This window comes from Sarcophilus harrisii, chromosome 1 (genome assembly GCF_902635505.1).
Source record: "Sarcophilus harrisii chromosome 1, mSarHar1.11, whole genome shotgun sequence".
Lineage (NCBI taxonomy): Eukaryota > Metazoa > Chordata > Mammalia > Dasyuromorphia > Dasyuridae > Sarcophilus > Sarcophilus harrisii.
Window position 1 is genome coordinate 128,948,341 of NC_045426.1, and position 22,945 is coordinate 128,971,285.

Consider the following 22,945-nt stretch of genomic DNA (forward strand, 5'->3'; position numbering starts at 1 on the left):
CCTAACTTCAGGTCCAACACTCTATCCACTCTATCACCTAGCTGTTTGGCAGTTCAGCTAGAGGGAAAAAAATTGAAAAAGAAAAGTTATGGAAGAAAGAAATTTTTTTCTAATTTATTTATTTTTAACACATTGCTTTATGAATCATGTTGGAAGAGAAAAATCAGAGCAAAATAGAAAAACCATGGGAGAAAGAAACAAAACAAAGTGACTATAGCATGTGTTGATTTACATTCAGTCTTCTTAGTTCTTTTTCTGGATGCAGTTGGCATTTTCTGTCCAAAGTCTATTGGGATTGCTTTAGATCACTGAACCACTGGGAAGAACCAAGTCTTTCATAGCTGATCATCACATATTTTTGCTGTTATTGTGTACAATGCATTCCTGCTTCTGCTTGTTGCATTCAGCATCAGCTCATGTAAATCTTTCTAGGCCTTTTTAAAGTCAGCTTTTCATCTTTTTTAAAAAAATAGAACAATAATATTCCATTACCTTCACAAACCACAATTTGTTCAGCCATTTTGACCTTATTTTAATATAGGGTGTGAGATGTAGGTCTATGCAGAATTTCTGACATATTATTTTCTAGTTTTCCCAGCAATTTTTGTCAAATAGTGAGTTCTTACTCCAGAAGCTGGAGTTGGGGGTTTATCAAATACTAAATTGCGATAAAGCTTGATTATTGTGTCATGTATATCTAATCTATTTCACTGATCCACCTCTCTATTTCTTAGTACCAAATGGTTTTGATAACTGCTTCTTTATAATATAGTTTTAGCTTTGGTACTACTAAGCCACCATCTTTTATATTTTTTCCATTAATTCCCTTGATATTCTTGATCTTTTGTTCTTTCAGATGAATTTTGTTACTATTTTGTGTAGTTCTATAAAAAAGTTTGATAGTTTTATTGGTATGGCATTGAATAAGTAGACCAATTTAGGCAGAATTGTCATTTTTATTTCTATTAGCCTGGCCCCATTATGAACGATTGATATTTTTCCAATTGTTTAAATCTGACTATTTGTGTGAGAAGAGTTTTGTAATTGTGTTCATAAAGTTCTTGGGTTTGTCTTGGTAGACAGACCTATAATATTGATGGAAAGAAAATTATAGACCAATTTCACTAATGAATATTGATACAAAAAATTTAAATAAAATATTAGCAAAGAGATTACAGCACCTTATCAACAGGATAATACACTATGATTAAATGAGATTTATACCAGCAATGCAAGGCTGATTCAATATAAGGAAAACTATGACTATAATTGATCATATCAATAACAAAACCAACAGAAATCATACTATAATCTCTATAGATGCTGAAAAAGTTTGACAAAAAGCAACACCCATTACTATTAAAAAACACTATCAGATTGGTCTGTAATTTTCTTTTTCTGTTTTGACTCTTCCTGGTGTAGATATCAGTGCCATATTTGTGTCATAGAAGGAATTTGGCAGGACTTCTTCTTTACCTATATTTCCGAAAATTTTAAATAGTATTGGAATTAATTGTTTTTTTTAAGTGTTTAGTAGAATTCATGTGTAAATCCATCTGATTCTGAAGATTTTTTTTCTTAGAGATTTTTTTCTCATAAATGATTTGTTCAATTTATTTTCCTAAAAGGAGACTATTTAAGCAATTTATTTCCCTTTTTGTTAACCTGGGCAATTTATGTTTTTGTAAACATTCATCCATTTTGATTAGATTGTCAAACTTGTTGTCATATAGTTGAGCAAAATAGCTCCTAATTATGCCTTTAGTTTCTTTGTCATTGTTGGTAAGTTCACCCTTTTCATTTTTGACACTGGTGATTTGGTGTTTTTCTTTCTTTTTTTCTAATCAAATTAACCAAAAGTTTATTTTGTTGTTTTTTTCATAAAACCAACTCTTAGTTTTATTTATTAGTTCAGTAGTTTTCTTAGTTTCTATTTTATTAATCTTTCCTTTTAGTTTCAGAATTTCTAACTTGGTATTAGTAAGGGTTTTTAATTTGTTCTTTTCCCAGCTTTTTTCATTGCATACCTAATTCATTGATCTCCTCTTTCTGTATTTTATTCATGTAACTATTTAGAGATATAAAATTTCCCCTAAGAACTGCTTTGTCTGCATCCCATAGGTTTTGGTATGTTGTCTCATTGTCATCATTCTCTTGAATGAAATTATATTTCTGTGATTTGTTGTTTGACTCACTAATTTTTAAAATTAGGTTATTTGATTTACAATTGATTTTTAGTTTACCTTTCCCTGCTTCTTTATTGAATATAATTTTTATTGCATTCCTGGTATAAATCTCATTTGATCATAGTGAATTATCCTCTTGATAAGTTACTGTAATCTCTTTGCTAATATTTCATTTAAATTTTTTGTATCAATATTCATTAGAGAAATTGGTCTATAATTTTCTTTTTATCAGTATTCACCAAAGATGATCTGAAAAGGAAGCATTTACTATTTCTGCTTTTCTGCATTTGATTGTGAGATTTTTATATCTTAATCCATTATATTCTAATAATCCTAATCAGTTTTTGTGTAGGTACATGTACTGTAGAGAAAAAGATGTATTCCTTTTTGTCCACATTCAATTTTCTCCAGAAGTCTATCATATCTAAGTTTTCTAGGATCCTATTCACCTCCTTAGTTTCTTTCTTGTTTATTTTGTGCTTAGATTTGTTTGATTCTGATTGGGGAAGGTTGAGTTCCCCTACTAGAATAGTTTTGCTATCTATTTCTTCCTGTAATTGACTTCAAATCTTCTCTAGGAATTTGCCTGCTCTATCACTTGGTGCATACACATTTAGTAGTGTTACTATTTCATTATTTATGGTACCCTTTATCAAGATTACTTTCTTTCCTTATCTCTTCTAATAAGATGTATTTTTACATGACATCAGAATTTGCTACCTCTGCTTTTTTGACTTCAGTTGAAGCATAATACATTCTGTTCCAGCTTTTTACCTTTACTCTGTATGTCTCTCTGTGTTAAATGTGTTTCTTGTAAACCACATATTGGAGGGTAATCTTGACTGGTTCTCTTTGATATTTGAATTGTTTTTGTCTGGCAGCTTGCAGTATTTTTGCCTTGAGATTGTAGTTCTGGTGTTTTGCAACAGTGTTTCTTGGGGTTTTCCTTGGGGTTTCTCTTTCTGAAGATGATCAATGGATTCTTTCAATCAGTATTTCCCCTGCTGTTTCTAGAGTATTGGGACAATTTTCCTTAATGATCTTGTGTAAAATGCTATTCAGGCTCCTTTTTTTTTTTTTGGTCATGGCCTTCAGGTAGGCAAATTTTTAAATTGTTTCTTCTGGATCTATTTATCAGTTTGGCTGTTTTTCCAATGAGATATTTCACATTTTCTTCCATTTTTTCTTTCTTTTTAGTTTGTTTGATTGATTCTTCCTGTCTCACAAAGTCATTAGCTTCCATTTGCTCTGTTCTAGTTTTTAATATGTGATTTTCTTCAGTTAGCTTTTGAATCTCTTTTTCCATTTGGTTAATTCTACTGTTTGAATTGTTTTCTTCAAACAATTTCTTTTCTTTCCTTTTCCATGCTGTTGATTCTCTCATGCATATCTCTTGTTTCCTTTCTCATTTTTCTTCTACTTCTTTTTTTTTTTTTTTTGTCTTTTAAAGTCTTTTATGACCACTTCCAAGAAACCTCTTGGGGCTTGAGACTAATTCATATTTCTTCTAATTGATATTTCTTCTATGGACATTTTGTCCTTGTCTGAGTTTGTGTTTTGGTCTGCCCTGTCATCATAGTAGCTTTCTATGGTCAAGGTTCTTTTCTGTTTCTTTCTCATTTTCTTTTCTTTTTTTGGGGGGGGGACGGGAGATGGTATTTCTTCTTTTTTACTCTTATGGTTGTGCTCTGCTTCTGGAGTAAAGGGGATACTGTCACAAGCTTCCTGTGCAGCTCTGAGCCTTAGCTTTGAGCACAGGCTTCCCTTGTGTTTGCAAGGGGTAGCTTTGCCTGCTCTGTTCAGGAAGCAACCTGGTTTCCCAGTGTTTGCCTTCTGAGTTGGGACTAAAAGCTGTCCCACTAATTTGCTCCTCTACTGAGCCAAGGACTGAGGGTCTTAATTGCTGATTTGCTTTCCCAGAGTCTATCTGAGCAGGACTGAACACCCTTTTCATCCTAGTAAGACTGACCTTTCTTGAAATCCTTCAAATCTATCTTGAGCCGGAGAGTGTATTCATTATATCAAACTCTGCTCAGAGGCTTGATTTCATGTGGTTTTAGGAGGGAAACTGGGAGAGTTCTAGCAGCTTCCTGACTTTATTCTGCCATCTTGGCTCCACCCATGGAAGTCCTCTGGAAGAAAGAATTGAAAAGAAAATTATTAGTGTGGCATAAAAAAATGCTACTCTGAAAATTAGAATGGACCAAATAAGAGCCAATGACTTTATAAGAAATATTAAGAGTTGAAAGACTAAAAATAAAAGAAATTATAAGGTATCTAATAGCAAAAATAATTTACTTGGAAAATAATTTAAGAATCATCGGCAACCTGAAAATTATAGCCTAAAAAATCCCTAGACTTCATATTTTAAGAAATCATAAAACAAAATTGCTCAGACCTCTTAGAATCAGAGGCAAAGTAAAATAGGAAGAATCCACTTGCCACCTCCTGAAAGATCCAAGACAATGAAAATTCTCAGTAACATTACAGCCAAAATATAGAGCTAAAATATTGCTTAAAAATATAGATTAAAGAAAAAAAGATCCTACAAGCTGTCAGAATTCAAGTACCAAAAAAGACATAATCAGGAACACATGATTTAACAGCCACCAGTTAAAATGAGTGAAGAACTTGGAATGCTGTATTCCAGAAATCAAAGGATGTATGCAAGATTACAACCAACAATAACTTCTTCAACAGAAATAAAGATAAGGTCTCTAGATAGAAACAAATGGAATTGTAATGAACTAGAAGACCCTTGAGAACTCCTGATAAAAAGAAAAGAGCAGTGTAGAACTTTGAAATACAAACATAGGAATCAAGAGAAACGTAAAATACTCTTTTTGTTGTACCAAAGAATTGGAAAGAGACGATATGCCCTGTTATGGGCCAGAACTCTGAAACAAGGATTCTTACAAGATGTTAAGTCAGTGGAATTGATGAGACAATGGTTATCTAGTTTAGCATGGTGATTAATAGTTCTCTAAGTTCAGAATGATTGATTTAATCTTATAACAAATAATGGTTTCTTAGTGATATAATGATTGATTTATACTCAGTGTAGAGCATATAAGTTGAGAGCCTCAGCCAGATTCAAAGGTAGAGAAGACAAAAGGACTGGAGGTGGGAGCTCAAGCTCTCAGAGCCAAGGAGAGAGATTCATTTCCATCTTCATCAGCACTGTGGTCGCAGGCCTTTCCTCTTTAGCTTCTCCACTGAAACCCCAGAAGGCCTTTAAGAAAGCTAGCAGGGCCCCAGGAAAGAAGACAATAAGGAATTTGGACTTTGGACTTCAACACCTGGCTATTCTTGTGGTGATTACTCTCACTGAAGAGAAGACCGCTCCAGAGACCTCCCAGAAAACTAAACGAGAACATTATAGTGCCCATCAACTGAGAAATGACTGAATGAGTTATGGTATATAGAGTATCCTAAAAGTCTTAATTCAGCTTAAGCAATTAAAACTTAAAACTATAAAAACTGTGCTGTAAGAAATGATACTGAGCTGGGAAGATTTAGAACATGGAGCACAATTTATATAATGACAACAATAGTATAAAATAAAATAGCTCTGAAAGACTTAGGAAGTCTTATTAATATGATGATCAATGACATTCCCATAGCACTAATGATGAAGCATTCTCTTTTTTTCCTGATAGAAAGTTGAAAAACTCAGGGGGTCAAATAAGGTTATTTTTTTGGTAGATGGCCAAAGGAAATTTGTTTTGCTTGACTATATATGTTTATAAAATAGGCTTTGCTTTTATTTCTGGTAGGGGGAAGAAGATGAATTTTTGCTTATTAAAATGTAAATAAATATTTTAAAAATTAAAATAAAGATGTAACCTTTTTCATTCAGGTTCATGGAACCTTTCAAATAACCTTTAATTCATCTCTCTCATATTATACAAGTGATAGAGGGCCATCTCTATTCATCCTGAGATATATCTTTCCACTGGACCAAAATGACTCTAGAGAAGAAAGTGAGACTGGGGATTCTGCATGGCCTTCCCTCAGTTCAATCCAATTTATTTGCATGTCATGGCATCACCTTCCTGATGTCATGGTCCTCTTTGAGAATGAACACTAAACAACAACCTCTGTGAATAGCAATGGTAGCTACCCCATTGGGGACCTAACTAGAACTGGCCAGTTGGGCAATAGATCTTTATTCCTTTCCTTTCCTTTCTTTTCCCTTTTCCCTTTCCTTTCCCCTTTCAAATTTTCCCCTTCCCTTCCCTCTGTTCATATAGGGTATCATACCCTTACTTGAAGGTGCTGTACCCAAAAAGAATTAAATTTATATCACTGAAACCTCAAGAGATAGCTTAGGGTTTACTTTTTAAATTTTTAATGATTTCTTTCTTAAGGACCATGTTTTAAACTGAAACCACTTTGGCTGTTATTGATTGGCTAACAAAAGATACTAGGCCAAACCTTACTTGGTCATTGTTTAGGCCCTAACTGACTTCATCTTTGTAGTCAAATGTGGTCATTAAGATTTCTTAACTTTTAAAAAATTCTGAATTAAATACTGGAATAAAATGGACATTTCCATATGCAGAGTAGAATGGAAAAAGTGAATCATATGTGAAACTAATAATCTCCATTGTATACAGATTTATTTTCTCTTAAAATATGTAATAAATTCAACATGTAACTTTCAAAGTTGTCCTACTTGTCTGTAATTATTTTTAGCCTTCCTTACATTCTCTTCTGTACATTAAAATGTTTCAAAGTCATTATGATTTTGAACATTGTTTTGATTTTTTGTCATTCTTTCCATTGACATTGTTATACTTACTATAGATATTGTTTTCTTGATTTTACTTACTTTCCAATGCTTCTCCAAATTCATCATATTTATCTTCTTTTAGAGCATATTTAATTACATTAGTGTATCAAAATTTATTTTGCCATTCCTCAGGTGATGACCATCTATTTTGCTTCTAATTCCTTGATACTACAAAAATTGCTGTTACAAATAGTTTGAAGTATGGAAGACCTTGATTATTGTCATTGATTTCTTTGGGATCTATGCCCAGCAGTGTACTTTCTGAGATCCACTTGGTTTGGAAAGAACTTTAATTCTTCAAAAAAAAAATTTATATCTTTTTATATAACCTTAATTCCCTAACAAAACTTTCTCCCCTCCCCTACCTATCAAGACTTCCCTTTTAATGATGCTTTTAAAAAATAAGAGGGAAAAAAAGGAACTCACATTCCTATAAACAAAAGAAATTGCTTTAATGCAGTTTTATTTATTTTTTAAAATAACTTTTTATTGACAGTACATATGCATGGATAATTTTTTACAACATTATCTCTTGCACTCATTTCTATTCCAACTTTTCCCTTCTCTCCCTCCACTTCCTCCCCTAGATGGCAGGCATTCTTATACATGTTAAATATGTTATAGTATATCCTAGATACAATATATATGTGTACAGAACCTAACAGTTCTCTTGGTGTACAGGAAGAATTGGATTCAGAAGGTAAAAATAACCTGAGAAGAAAAACAAAAATGTAAACAGTTTACACTCATTTCCCAGTATTCCTTCTCTAGGTGTAGCTGCTTCTGTTCATCATTGATCAATTGGAACTGAGTTAGATCTTCTCTTTGTCGAAGATATCTACTTCCATCAGAATATATACTCATACAGTATCATTGCTGAAGTATATAATAATCTCCTGGTTCTGCTCATTTCACTTAGCATCAGTTCATGCAAGTCTCTCCAAGCCTCTCTGTATTCATCTTGCTGGTCATTTCTTACAGAATAATAATATTCCATAACATTCATATGCCACAATTTACCCAACTGTTCTCCAATTGATGAGCATCCATTCATTTTCCAGTTTCTAGCCACCACAAAAAAGGCTGCCACAAACATTTTGGCACATACAGGTCTCTTTCCCTTCTTTAGTATCTTTTTGGGATATAAGCCCAGTAGTACACTGCTGGATCAAAGGGTATGCACAGATTGACAACTTTTTGGGCATAATTCCAGATTGCTCTCCAGAATGGTTGGAGTTGTTCACAACTCCACCAACAATGCATCAGTTTCTCAGTTTTCCTGCATCCCCTCCAACATTCATCACTATTTTTTCCTGTCATCTTAGCCAATCTGACAGGTGTGTAGTGATATCTCAGAGTTGTCTTAATTTGTAATGCAGTTTTAAATAAGTCCTTAAAAGAGTAGCAATTCTTGGACATAAGCTAAACATTACAAAATTCTCACAGAGCAAAAATTAATTTAATTAATTTTTGAAGTAGGAGACTATATAGAGAGAAATTAGTTCATGAAACATTGAGACTCCAGATGGTGATAGATGGTAATACAGGAAAGAGATACCCCTGGACTTATGCTCAGGGGATCTCTACTAAGGAGACCATGGTCAGGGGAGAGAGCAAGGCAAGACCAGGATAAGAAGGAGTTCATGAGTGAATTATTCTAACTAGTTGGTGAATCTACTTGGCTAAAGGAATTATGTGTTGTCAGTAAACTCTAAATTTTGGCACTCTGGGGAAAAGCATCAGTTGTTTCACCCTGGTTATAGCTCTACTGTGCACTAGATTTAGATCACAATGGTTCTGTAATCTGAAGTAATAGAATAGTAGAGTTGGAAGTAATCTTCCAAATTTGAGATTATATAATTTAATCTCCCCCTTTTACAGATGAGAAAATTAAGATCTAGAGAGAAGAAATGTCCCATGTGAGATTACAAAGCTAGTTTAGTGACAATACTAAGGTTAAAACTTGCATTTTCTGATCCTAGACTACTACGTTTCTATATAAATTAGCCCAATTACTGTAAAAGTGTAACATTTCAATACTTTGAGAACCAGTCATTTCATTTATGAGTATTCTTCTTCCTCTATTTGATATTTAGCCTGCCTCTATTATGATTTGGTAAAAAGCTTTTAATAGTTATTCTGGACAAAAAATTCATCACACTGTTACCAACCTGTTGATGAGCTTTTCTAGTCCTCTGATGAGAATTCCATTAGGAGAGGGGTGGAGAAAGGAAGAAAAGGAAAAAAAAAATTACATGATAACTTTGCTATAAAAAGGAATAACAAATTGTACATGTAACTGCAAATTTATTATGTACTATCATCTTTTTTATTCTATTAAGTTATGGAAATGCTTATTTTAGTTCATAAATAAAAATAAATAAAATAAAAACTAAAAATCCCCCAAACACTTAATAAAGATTTGCTGTGTAAGACATTGAGGTAGTCACTGGAGCTCTAAAGAGAACAGTGACAAATGGTCCTTATCCTATGGTCAGATCTTTACTTTAGTATTTTCTTAACATGGGAGATCTTTTAGGGCATAATTATTAAGAATTAAGGTTCATCTCTGAACCACAATTGAGATATTGGAGAAAGACTATAGAAATTGATTTAAAAATGTAATAATAATAATTAATAGATCTCAAACAATAAACAAGTTAGGTTGCCTAGAGTATTTTTTTACATTTTATTTGGTATTTGAATGCGATTAAAGGGATCTCTTTGAACTTTGTGACTTTAAAAACTCAAACTTATTTTTAAAAACCCAATGAAGCAAAGTAATTTTTTTTTTTGTTTGAAACAAAATTTTGCCAAGAACAACATGAACATTGTTGATCCTTAGGAAAATTTGTAGTAGACAAAAGGTGTGCTGCCACGTGTGTGTGTGTGTGTGTGTGTGTGTGAAAGATAATCATGTATCTCTTTTTGCTTGTATCTCCCTCTTTTCTATCAAAATGAATAGATTGGACTAGATGGCCTTGGAGATCCTTCTAGATTCAAGATCTATGATCCTATAGTGTCTTAATTGTTCTCCTGCTGATTCCTAGGTGTCCAGGGCATCCCAGTAGTACTTTTCAGTAGGACTGTGCTCACAGAATCCCAGATTTTGAAAGGCACCTCAGTGACCATCTAGTCAAATCCAAATTGGTATAAAATACCAATAAGTGATCACACAGCTTCTGCTTAAAGACTTCCAATGAGGTAAGGGTTTATTTGTTTGGACAGTTTAAACATTAGGAAGCTTTTCTTAACATTAAGCCTAAAATTTCCTCTCTGTCTCTTCCATTCATTGTACCCTCTCCCTTTCTCTTTCATCAAACTTTACCTCTTCTCTGTCTTGATCCTTCAGATGACTGATGATAATAATAAGATGAATACTTTTGCTTAAACTAATTTATGCAGAATAATACTTTAAGTTATTAATCCTCTTGGACAATAATTTTTTCCCATTTTTTCTTTTAACTGATTTCCATTGCCTTAACCAATAGGAGTAAGTGATGGAGGGGGCCAAGGCAGAGACATCACCAGAGCAAATCTTTTTTTGAGGGAGGGCCTTTAGCTTTCTCTTTTCTTGTCATAAATTTATGCCTACTCCAAGGTGCAATGCAAATGCCAGTATTAACTTTTTTTTTTTTTTTTTTTTGCATGGGGCTGACATTCCTATGAGACAATCAGTCTTATAGGAAAGTTGTCTTCTAGAGCATTTCTATTAATATTTCATTTTCTTCAATTTCTATTTCTCCTCTTTTCTATAATGAGGCATCAAAAAGCTATAAAGAGAAACTTTGGTGTTTAAAAAAGTTGATCTGCTCCTGTTATATTTTTCTTTCCTAAAGTTAAAAAAGTCTGTTCATTATGATGAAATCATTTCCACAGCAACTAATAATCCCATCTAAGTGGATTTGGTGGGAGAGTAGGAACAATAATTTTACTTATGGAAAGGTCCTGTTTCCTTTATAAATCAAAGGAATTATAGAAAAATAAGAGGAGGGGGGAAAAGTAATTTGGCCTTTAAGAAATTCCAATATCTTTTACTGAACACAAGGAGACAGAATGTTGGAATGAAACTGAGCACCTGAGTTTGATTTTATTTCCATGAAGATATTCTGTCCTTATGAGATTTGGAGGGAAGGAGATGTGCTGGATAACCTACTGGTCAGGGAATATTGAGCAAGTAGTGATGGAGGATAACTTTGATATCAGCCTCAGCATTGAAACAATCTGCATTCCGGAGGGCAATGATTTCTTAACTACTTTTCTAAAAATGTCTCTAAGTGTGATGAGGTTTGGGAATTATGCAGGATATCTGCCTGCTATAATTATGATGTTTCTGGTCCTGCTCATCTTTACATTCTGAAACTCCCTGTATATTGCAGACATTTGGCATTATTCACCACATAAACCAGACCATTTAGATGTGAGACTTGGTCATTCCAAATGGAGGTAGAGAATTACATTTCTTGTCATTTTTGTTTTGTTTTTGCTCTCTTTCTGGTTTAGTTTCCCCCCTCTCCAATAAATTCTATGCAAAGCTTCTCATTTGCTTAAGGGTAAAGTCATCCAATAGTGATTCTAAAATAATTTGTTTGGTAAAAGTCCTCTAGAAGACCTCTGAAACCTTGCCACCAAAGGGTATGATAAGATATAATAATATAATAAGATTCTACCCCATGCCAGTTATGGGTATAACTGGCCTGAATCAGGCTCTACCTAAATCTTCTATATGTTTTATCTTACCCAATTAGAGTATAAAATTTTTGAGAGCAGGATCTGGGTCTTTTCCCTCTAGATCGTAATAAGCACTTAGTAAATGCTCATTTATTTATTCATTCATTCATCAATCATGTAAACTCTGCCTATAAGTGGAACAAGCTCTTTGATAATTTCATGCCCACTAGAAGTGAAACTTAATCTTCTCTGCACTCTTTTAACAAGTTCTGATGTTAATTCTCATAACAATCCTTTTAAGGTTAAGGGGGAATAAAGCAAGAAAGAAGAGATAAGGCTTTGCCAACATGGGCTCAGGAATTCCAATCTTTTTAGCCTGCCAAAATACCACATCTTCAGGACAAACTACTGATTTTCATTCACTCATTTCAAAAAGGTCAAAGTCATGCTTAAAACACAATTATAATTTCATATCATTAAATTTAAGGAACCCATAGCAAAGGAATCCAGAAAAAAATTGTCCTTTGTACCTATAACATTTTAATTTTATTATAATTTGAATAAATTTTAAATTAATTTTCTTCTTAGGAACAGATAAATATAATTTATGATCATGTGAGGCCCAGAAGATTTCAAGATATAAAGTTTTTAGATTGCAGTGTGAAAGATTTGTCCTATGATCAATGAGTTGGTTGCTATATGATGAAAGGAAATTAAACCATAATATTGTTGAGGTGACTTTGTCCGGGGAAGAGGTCATTGGATAGAAAAGCCCTTAATTTGCTTCCTGATTCTACTACTTCCTCAGTGAGACTTCTTTGGATTGGATGGCCTCGAAGAGTTTTAAATGAATGAATCCTATAAGAAGATTCTGCACAACTGGGGTTTCTGAGAAACTGATAGACAACTGCAACTTAAATTTTCATTTTTTTTTAAATCACAGGAATGAGAAAATTTGAATTAGGGAAACAATACAACTGGTTTTCTATGATGGAAGGATTCAAAGGCAAAGTCATCATGAAAACTCTGGAGTTCTCAGATCCCAGTCACTTGTTCATATTATTAGATCAACTCTCTAAGATTAAGTCCAATCTTGGCTGCCACTTGCAGGCATTGAAGTACCCAGTTACAGGCCAGTGTGTCTCCTCCCATAAACAGTCATTCATTCCTTTGACAAGAATTTATTGAGCACCTGTTATGTGTCCCACACTCTAACAGAAATATAACACATGTCTTTGCTGTTGAGGAACTTTCTATGTAATAGGCAGACAAGTACTCCCATGAAATAAGAGCCCAAACCTCATTGTTTGGGCTTTTTATTTAAAAATATCTTATTGATGCATTTTTATTTTGCATCATATTATTTTTTTTTTGGAAATTCTCACCCCAATGCCAAACTGAACTCTTCCTCATACCAAAGAAAAGCAGTTAAGCAGAAACACCCAATGGAGTAATTTTATCTGCTAAAGGGTACAGCATTCTGCTCTAGTAGTTGCCTGCTTCTCTGCCAAGGCAGATTTCATTTTTTAGTCTTTGGGGCCTTTACTGGTTTTTTAGTTGCCAAGAATTCAATGTCCTTTTAGAGATCTCTTCACTTATTTTGTTGTAGTCATTGCATATATTGTTTTAATTCCACATGAAACCAATTAATCAAAAGGGACTAAATGTGAGATTGTGTGGAGATGATAGTGAAAAAACTACAGGAATCCAGAGAAGGGAAAAACTCATTGTGGGCTGAAGAAGTTTGTGAAACTTCATGCTGGAGGTAGCACTAAAAGGAATGATTTGGATTTCCAGAGAGAAGAGAAGCAAGAGGTCTTTCTGTTAAGAGAAAAAGCTCAATCAAGGTGATTGGAATTTTAAAAATCTTTTTTATAATTAAAGCTGTTTATTTTCAAAGCATATGCATAGATAATTTTTACCTTTGCAAAGCTTTGTGTTTCAAATTTTTTTCCTTCCCTTCCCTCTATCCCCTCTAGAAAGCAAGTAATTTGATATATGTTAATTATGTATAATTCTTCTATACATATTTTCATAATTATCATACTGCACAAGAAAAAATCAGATCAAAAAGGAAAAAAATGAGAAAGAAAACAAAATTCAAGCAAACAACAATAAAAAAGGTGAAAATATTCTGTTGTAATCCATACTTACTCCCCACAGGCCTCTCTCTAGGTGCACATGGCACTCTCCATCACAAGTCCATTGGAACTGGCCTGAATCACCTCACTGTTGAAAAGAGCCACATCATCAGAACTGATCATCATATACTCTTGCTATTGCTTGTACAATGTTCTCTTGGTTATACTCACTTCCCTTAGTGTCAGTTCATGCAAGTCTCTCCAGGCCTCTCTGAAATCATCCAGCTGATTGTTTCTTATAGAACAATAATATTCCAAAACATTCATATACCATAACTTATTCAGCCATTCTTCAACTGATGGGCACTCCACTCAGTTTCTAGTTTCTTGTCACTAAAAAAAAAGGGCTGCTGCAAACATTTTTACACATATAGGTCCTTTTCCCTTTTTTATGATCTTTTTATTATTATTATTATTATATCTTTTTATTTACAAAACATATGCATGGGTAATTTTTCAACATTGACCCTTGCAAAACCTCCTGTTCCAAATTTTCCCCTCCTTCCCCCACCCCTCCCCTAGATGGCAGGTAGTTCAATACATGTTAAATGTTTTAAAGTATATGTTAAATCCAATATATGTATACATATTTATACTGCTGTCTTGCTGCACAAGAAAAATCAGATGTAGAAAGAAAGGAAAAAACCTGAGAAGGAAAACAAAAATGCATTCAAACAATAACAGAAATAGTGAAAATGATATGTTGTGGTCCACACTCATTTCCCATAGTCCTCTTTCCAGGTGTAGCTGACTCTCTTCATTACTGAACAATTGGAACTGGTTTGAATCATCTCATTGTTGAAGAGAGCCATATCTAATAGAACTAATCTTTATATAGTCTTATTGTTGCTGTGTGTAATGATCTCCTGGTTCTGCTCATTTCACTTAGCATCAGTTCATGTAAGTCTCTCCAGGCCTCTCTGAAATCATCCTGTTGGTCATTTCTTACAGAACAATGATATTCCATAACATGCATATACCATAATTTATTCAGCCATTCTCCAGTTGATGGGCATCCATTCAGTTTCCAGTTTCTAGCCACTACAAAAAGGGCTGCCACAAATATTTTTGCATATGTGGGTCCCTTTTCCTTCATTAAGATCTCTTTGTGCTATAAGTCCAGTAGAAAGACTTCTGGATCAAAGGGTATACACAATTTGATAACTTATTGAGCATAGTTCTAAATTGCTCTCCAGAATGGTTGGATTTGTTCACAATTCCACCAACAGTGTATCAGTGTCCCAGTTTTCCGACATCCCCTCCAACGTTTGTCATTATCTTTTCCTGTCATTTTAGCCTATCTGAGAGGTGTGTAGTGGGATCTCAGAGTTGTCTTAATTTGCATTGCTCTGATCAATAGTGATTTGGAGCACCTTTTCATATGACTAGAAATAGTTTCAATTTCTTCATCTGAAAATTGTTCATATCCTTTGACCATTTATCAATTAGAGAGTGGCTTGATTTCTTATAAATTTGACTCAATTCTCTATATATTTTGGAATTGAGCCCTTTATCAGAACTATTGAATGTAAAAATGTTTTATTAATTTATTGCTTCCCTTCTAATCTTGTCTACATTAGTTTTATTTGTACAAAATCTTTTTAATTTAATATAATCAAAATTATCTATTTTGTGATCAATAATGATCTCTAGTTCTTCTTTGGTCACAAATTCCTTCCTCCTCCACAGGTCTGAGAAGTAAATTATCCTATATTCTTCTAATTTGTTTATAATATCATTCTTTATACCTAGATCATGAACCCATTTTGACCTTATCTTGGTATACGATGTTAAGCGTGGGTCAATGCTTAGTTTCTGCCATACTAGTTTCTAATTTTCCTAGCAGTTTTTATCAGATATCTTATCCTAGAAGCTGGGATCTTTGGGTTTGTCAAACATTAGATTGTTATAATTATGAACTATTTTGTTCTGTAAACCTAACCTATTCCACTGATCAACTAGTCTATTTCTTAGCCAATACCAAATGGTTTTGATGACCACTGCTTTATAATATAGCTTTAGATCAGGTACAGCTAGGCTACCTTCATTTGATTTTTCCCCCCATTAGTTCCCTTGAAATTCTTTACCTTTTCTTCTTCCAGATGAATTTTGTAGTTATTTTGTAACTGGGTCTTTTTTTTCTGGGTCAGTAAAATAGTTTCTTGGGAGTTTGATTGGTATAGCACTAAATAAATAGATTAGTTTAGGTAGTATTGTCATTTTTATTATATTTGCTTGACCTATCCAAGAGCACTTGATATTTTTCCAATTGCTTAGATCTGACTTTATTTGTATGGAAAGTGTTTTGTAGTCTTGCTCATATAATTCCTGACTTTCCCTGGGTAGATAGATTCCCAAATATTTTATATTATCAACAATTATTTTAAATAGAATTTCTCTTTGTATCTCTTGCTGTTGGATTTCGTTGTTGGTGATGTATAAAAACGCTGAGGAATTATGTGGATTTATTTTATATCCTGCAACTTTGCTAAAGTTGTGAATTATTTCTAATAGCTTTTTAGTAGAATCTCTGGGGTTCTCTAAATATACCATCATATCATCTGCAAAGAGTGATAATTTGCTTTCCTCATTACCTATTCTAATTCCTTTAATCTCTTTTTCATCTCTTACTGCTAAAGCTAGCATTTCTAATACAATATTGAATAGTAATGGTGATAGTGGGTAACCTTGTTTCACTCCTGATTTTATTGGAAATGGTTCTAGTTTATCCCCATTACATATGATACTTACTGATGGTTTTAGAGAGATGCTACTAACTATTTTAGGAAAAGTAAATTTATTCCTACACTCTCTAGTGTTTTTAATAGGAATGGGTGTTGGATTTTATCAAATGCTTTTTCTGCATCTATTGAGATGATCATATGGTTTTTGTTAATTTGGTTATTAATATAGTCAATTATGCTAATAGTTTTCCTTATATTGAAGCAGCCCTGCATTCCTGGTATAAATTCTACTTGGTCACAATGTATTATCTGGGGAATGATTTTCTGTAATCTCTTTGCTAATATTTTATTTAAAATTTTTTGCATCAATATTCATTAGGGAGATTGGTCTATAATTTTCTCTCTCTGTTTACATCCTACCTGGTTTAGGTATCAGTACCATGTCTGTGTCATAAAAGAAATTTGGTAGGAATCCTTCATTCCCTATTTTTTTAGAAAGTTTATATAGTATCAGATTTGATTGTTCTTTAAATGTTTGGTAGAATTCCTGTGTAAATCTATCTGATCCTGGGGATTTTTTCTTAGGGAAACGATTAATAGCATGTTCTATTTATTTTTCTGAAATAAGACCATTTAAACAATTTACTTCTTCCTCTGTTAATCTGGGCAACCTATATTTTTGTAGGTATTCTTGCATTTCACTTAGGTTACCAAATTTATTGGCATGAAGTTGGGCAAAGTAATTCCTAATTATTGCTCTAATTTCTTCTTCATTAGTGGAAAGTTCTCTTTTTTCATTTTTAAGACTAACAATTTGATTTTTCTCTTTCCTTTTTCTAATCAAATTTACCAAAGGTTTATCTATTTTGTTGGTTTTTTCATAAAACCATTATTATTATTATTTAATTCAATAGGTTTTTTGCTTTCAATTTTATTACTCTCTCCTTTTATTTTTAGAATTTCAAGTTTGGTATTTGATTGAAGGTTTTTAATTTGCTCTTTTTCTAGCTTTTTTAGTTGCAAGCCCAACTCATTGATCTTCTCTTTCTCTATTTTATGCAAGTAAGCATCTAGAGATATAAAATTTCCCCTTATTACCTCTTTGGCTGCATCCCACAAATTCTGGCATGTTGTTTCATTATTGTCATTTTTTTGGATAAAATTATTAATTGTGTCTATGATTTGCTGCTTCACCCATTTATTCTTTAGGACTAAATTATTTAGTTTCCAATTACTTTTTGGTCTATTTTCCCTTGGCTTTTTATTGAATGTAATTTTTATTGCATCATGATCTGAAAAAATACATTTACTATTTCTGCCTTTCTGCATTTGATTTTGAGGTCTTTATGTCCTAATATATGGTCAATTTTTGTACAGGTTCCATGAACTGCTGAGAAGAATGTGTATTCCTTTCTGTCTCCATATAATTTTCTTCAAAGATTTGTCATACCTAACTTTCTAGCATTCTATTTACCTCTTTAATTTCTTTCTTATTTATTTTCTGGTTTGATTTATCTAGTTCTGAGAGTGCAAGGTTGAGATCTCCCACTATTATACTTTTGCTATCTATTTCTTCTTGCAGCTTTCTTAATGTCTCCTTTAGGAATTTCCATGCTAGTTGCATATATATTTAGCATTGATATTGCTTCATTATCTATACTATCCTTTAGCAAGATATAGTGCTCTTCCTTATCTCTTTTAATTAGATCAAATTTTGCTTTTGCTTGATCTGAGATCAGGATGGCTATCCCTGCTTTTCTTACTTCACCTGAAGCATAATAGATTCTGCTTTAGTCTTTTACCTTTACCCTGTTTCACTCTGATTTAAATCTGTTTCTTGTAAACAACATGTTGTAGGATTCTGGCTTTTAATCCAGTCTGCTATCCACTTCCACTTTGTGGGAGAGTTCATCCCATTCACATTTATGGTTAAAAACTGCTAATTTTATATTTCTTGCCATCTTATTATTCCCAGATTATGCTTTTCTCTTTTCCCCTTTCCCTTGTAATGACTGTGCTAGCACCCAGTACACCCCAGAATCAGTCGGAGTCAGGATAAGCAAAAGTCCTTAACCTTTATTCTTGGTCTTAGATATAGGATTGAACAGGAGGGAAGCAGATTCTCCACAACAATGGATAACATTATTTTGTATCCTGCAACTTTGCTAAAGTTGCGAATTATTTCTAATAGTTTTTTAATAGAATCTCTGGGATTCTCTAAGTATACCATCATATCATCTGCAAAGAGTGATAATTTGCTTTCCTCATTACCTATTCTAATTCCTTTAATCTCTTTTTCATCTCTTACTGCTAAAGCTAGCATTTCTAATACAATATTGAATAGTAATGGTGATAGTGGGTAACCTTGTTTCACTCCTGATTTTATTGGAAATGGTTCTAATTTATCCCCATTACATATGATGTTTACTGATGGTTTTAGAAAAATGCTACTAACTGTTTTAAGGAAAAGTAGATTTATTGATACATTGTTGGTGGGTTGTGAAATGATCCAACCTTGTCTACTGCCAAGCGTGTCTCTGGCTAGCTTTACTCTATCCCCTAGTCCCTCCTACAATCCTCTATACACCAATCATTGAGCCAGTATGGATAGTGGAAAGGACCATTTTCTAAGCATATGCCCATAGAGTATTGTCCAATCAAAAGTTAGCTTCAAGTGCTCGGCAGTCTCGACCTTCAGTGCATCAACCCAATAGTTTCAGCCTTCTACATTCCCTCCTCTCCAGTATTTAACTTATTAGCGCTATTCAAGCAGTCCTCCCCCTTTAGAATCCCTCCCCCTGTAGAGTCTCTCCCCTTTTCTTATGCCTTTCCCCTACTATTTCTCTATTTCCTTCTATTTAGCCTACCCCTTCCTGTTTTGCTTTTTCCCTTCCACTTTTCAATAACGTGAGAGAAGTTTCTTGTAAACTAAATATGTCTAATATTTTCTCTTTGAGCCAAATCTGATGAGAATAAGATTCACACACTATTCATCCCCCTCCCTTCTTTCCCTTAAATATAATAGGTTCTTTTGCCTCTTTGTGTGATGTAATTTCCCTCTTTTACCTTCATTTTTCCCCTTTTCTGGTACAATTCCCTTTCTACCTCTAGTTCCTTTTTTATATTATAACAATAAAATCAAGTTATATGTGCATTCTCAGTGTATACCCATAACAGAAATACAGTTATCAAGAGTTCTTTTTACCTCTTTATGTTTCTTTTGAGGCCTATATTTGGAGGTCAAATGTTTTGTTTAGCTCTGGTCCTTTCATCAGAAATAAATGGAATTCACCTGTTTCATTGAATGCCCATCTTCTTCCCTGGAAGAAAATGCTCAGTTTAGAGGGGTAGTGTATTCTTGTCTCCATTCCAAAGTTCCTTTGTCTTTCAGAATATCAGATTCCAGGCCCTTCTATCCTTTAAAGTAGAAGCTTCTAGATCTTGGGTGATCCTTATTGTGGCTCCTTGGTATTTGAATTATTTTTTTTCTGGCTGCTTGTAATAATTTTACCTTGGTGTGATAGTACTGAAATTTAACCATGATATTCCTTGATGTTTTAATTTTGGGGTCTCTTTCAGGAGGTTTTTGGTGATTTCCTTCAATGGCTATTTTACTTTCTGATTCTGTGATATCTGAGCAGTTCTCTTTAATGATTTCTTGAAAAATAGTGTCTAGGCTCTTTTTTTCATCATGGTTTTCAGGGAGTCCAATAATCCTTAGATTATCTCTCTTACATCTATTTTCCAGGTCAGTTGTTTTCCCAAGTAGATATTTAACTTTTTTTTCTATTTTTTCTTTTCTTTTTTTTTGGGGGGGGGTTTGCGTCATTGATTCTTGATGTTTTATCAAGTTATTAATTTCCATTTGTTCAATTCTGATTTTTAATAAATTATTTTCTTCATTTACTTTTTTTTAACTTCTTTTTGTACCTGTCCAATTGAGTTTTTATATGAGTTGTTTTAGTCTTTGAATTTTTTTCCCATTTTACAAATTTTAAGGAGTTATTTTCTTTTTCCATTTCACAAATTCTGTTTTCCTGTGAGCTATTTACCTTTCCAATTCACAAATTCTGTTTTCCTGGGAGTTCTTTACCTTTTCCATTTCACATATTCTGTTTTTCAGGGAGTTGTTTTGTTTTTTCATTTTATCAAACCTGTCTTTTAATGAGTTATATTCCTTTTCTAAACCTTCTTACAAAGTTTTCCTTTTCTTTCCTCATTTTTCTTCTAGCTCTCTTTTAAAATCCTTTTTAATTTTTTTTCTAGGAGAGCCTTGTGTGGTGAGGACTATTTTATATCATCCTTTGGGGCTTCATCTGGAGACAATCTGCTTTTAGTCTCCTCAGGGCTTGAAATCTGATCTTGTCTTTTACTATAGAACCTATCTATAGTTAGAGTTTGTTTGTTTGTTTTTTTTTTTTTTTCTCTTTTTTTTTTTTTTTTTTTTGGGATTATGTTGAGTCCTTTTTGTCTCCAGATGAAGCCCCAAAGGATGATATAAAATAGTCCTCACCACACAAGGCTCTCCTAGAAAATTTTTTTTTTTTTTTTTTTTTTTTTTTTTTTTTTTTTTTTTTTTTTTTTTTTTTTTTTTAAAGTTGGGATCTGCTTTTAGGGTAAGGAAGACTTTCCAAGCTTCCTCTACAGGCACCAGGAAATGGCAGCAGCTGGGCTGGGATTATGCTGAGTCACTCTGGGTGTTGGGTAGGTGTGGCCAGGTCCAGTGAGACTCCAGTGCTTTGGGGTTCACTCTTTACTTTTTGTGTTTGTTTTGGATATTTTGTAACTTCTCTGTTGATCTACTGGCTTGCAACCAGGGCAGAGTAGCCAAAACTGTGGTAGAGTCCTCCCTGTAGATTGTCCACAGTGCAGAGTCTCCATCACCTTGTGGAGACCACACCCGCCCTAGCTCTGCTCAGCCTGTGCTGGCCTCCCTGCTCTGCCTCCCTGCCTGCCTAGCTACCTCTCATGCCCGACCAAAACAGACCTTTTCTGGTAATCTTAGAAATTATGTTCTGCTGGTAATTTGCTGCACTCCCAGTATTCATGGATTCTACCAGTCCAGCCCTATTTCAGAGGCAGAATTTCATAATTAATGTGAGTGTACTAGGAGAGCTCTGAAAGAAATGTGTGTCCTCTCCACTATTGTGAGTCTGCCTTACAGCCCTCCCCTCTGCTCCTCCCTCCCTCTGGTCCCATGATCTCTTTAGGATATACCAGTAGAGATGCTGCAGGATACATGGTTTAATAGCCCTTTCAGCATAGTTCCACATTGCCCTCCAGAATGGTTGGATAATTTCACAACCCACCAACAATGTATCAATGTCCCAGTTTTCCCCACATCCTCTCCAACATTCATCATTATCTTTTCCTGTCATTTTAGCCAATTTGAAAGGTGTGAGGTGGTACCTCAGAGTTGTCTTAATTTGCAGGTAATTTTTTAAAGAGATGAGAACAGAGTATGGAAGGAGAGGAGGGAAAAAGCAGTTTAGATTTCATTTAGGGGAAAATCTCTTATGAGAAGCAAAAGAGAATAAGGATGAACCATTCTGGAGAGCAATTTGGAACTATGCTCAAAAAGTTATCAAACTGTGCATACCTTTTGACCTTATATCCCAAAAAGATCTTAAAAGAGGGAAAAGTACCCATATGTGTAAAAATGTGTTTGTGGCAGCCTTCTTTGTAGTGGCAAGAAATTGGAAACTGAATGGATGCCCATAAATTGGATAATGCCTGAATAAATTATGGTATATGAATGTCATGGAATACTATTGTTTTGTAAGAAACACCCAGCAGGATGATTTCAGAGAGGCCTGGAGAGACTTACTTGAACTGATGCTAAGTGAAATGAGCAGAACCAGGAGGTCATTATACATGGCAATGACAAGACTATACAATGATCAATTCTTATGGACCTGGCTCTCTTCAACAATGAGATAATTCAAAACCGATTCCAATTGTTCAGTGATGAAGAGAGCCATCTACACCCAGAGAGAGGACCATGGGAACTGAGCATGGACCACAACATAGCATCCTTCCTTTTTCTATTGTTTGCTTGCATTTTGTTTTCTTTCTCAGATTTTTTTCCCTTCTTGATCCTATTTTTCTTGTGCAGTTAGATAACTGTAGAGATATGTATACATATATTGAATTTAACATATATTTAAGCATATTTAACATATATTGGACCATTTGCCATCTAGGGGAGGGGGTGGGGGAAGGAGGGGATAATTTAGAACAGAAGGTTTTGCAAGCGTCGATGTTGAAAAATTACCCATGCATGTTTTGTAAATAAAAAAGCTTTAGTAAAAAGACACACACACACACACACACACACACACACAGAGAGAGAGAGAGAGAGAGAGAGAGAGAGAGAGAGAATGAGAATGAATAAGGATGAGGAACAGAGAGGAAAACAGTTTTATTCCTAAAAAAACTTTTTATTACAAACAACTAAATAAATTATAA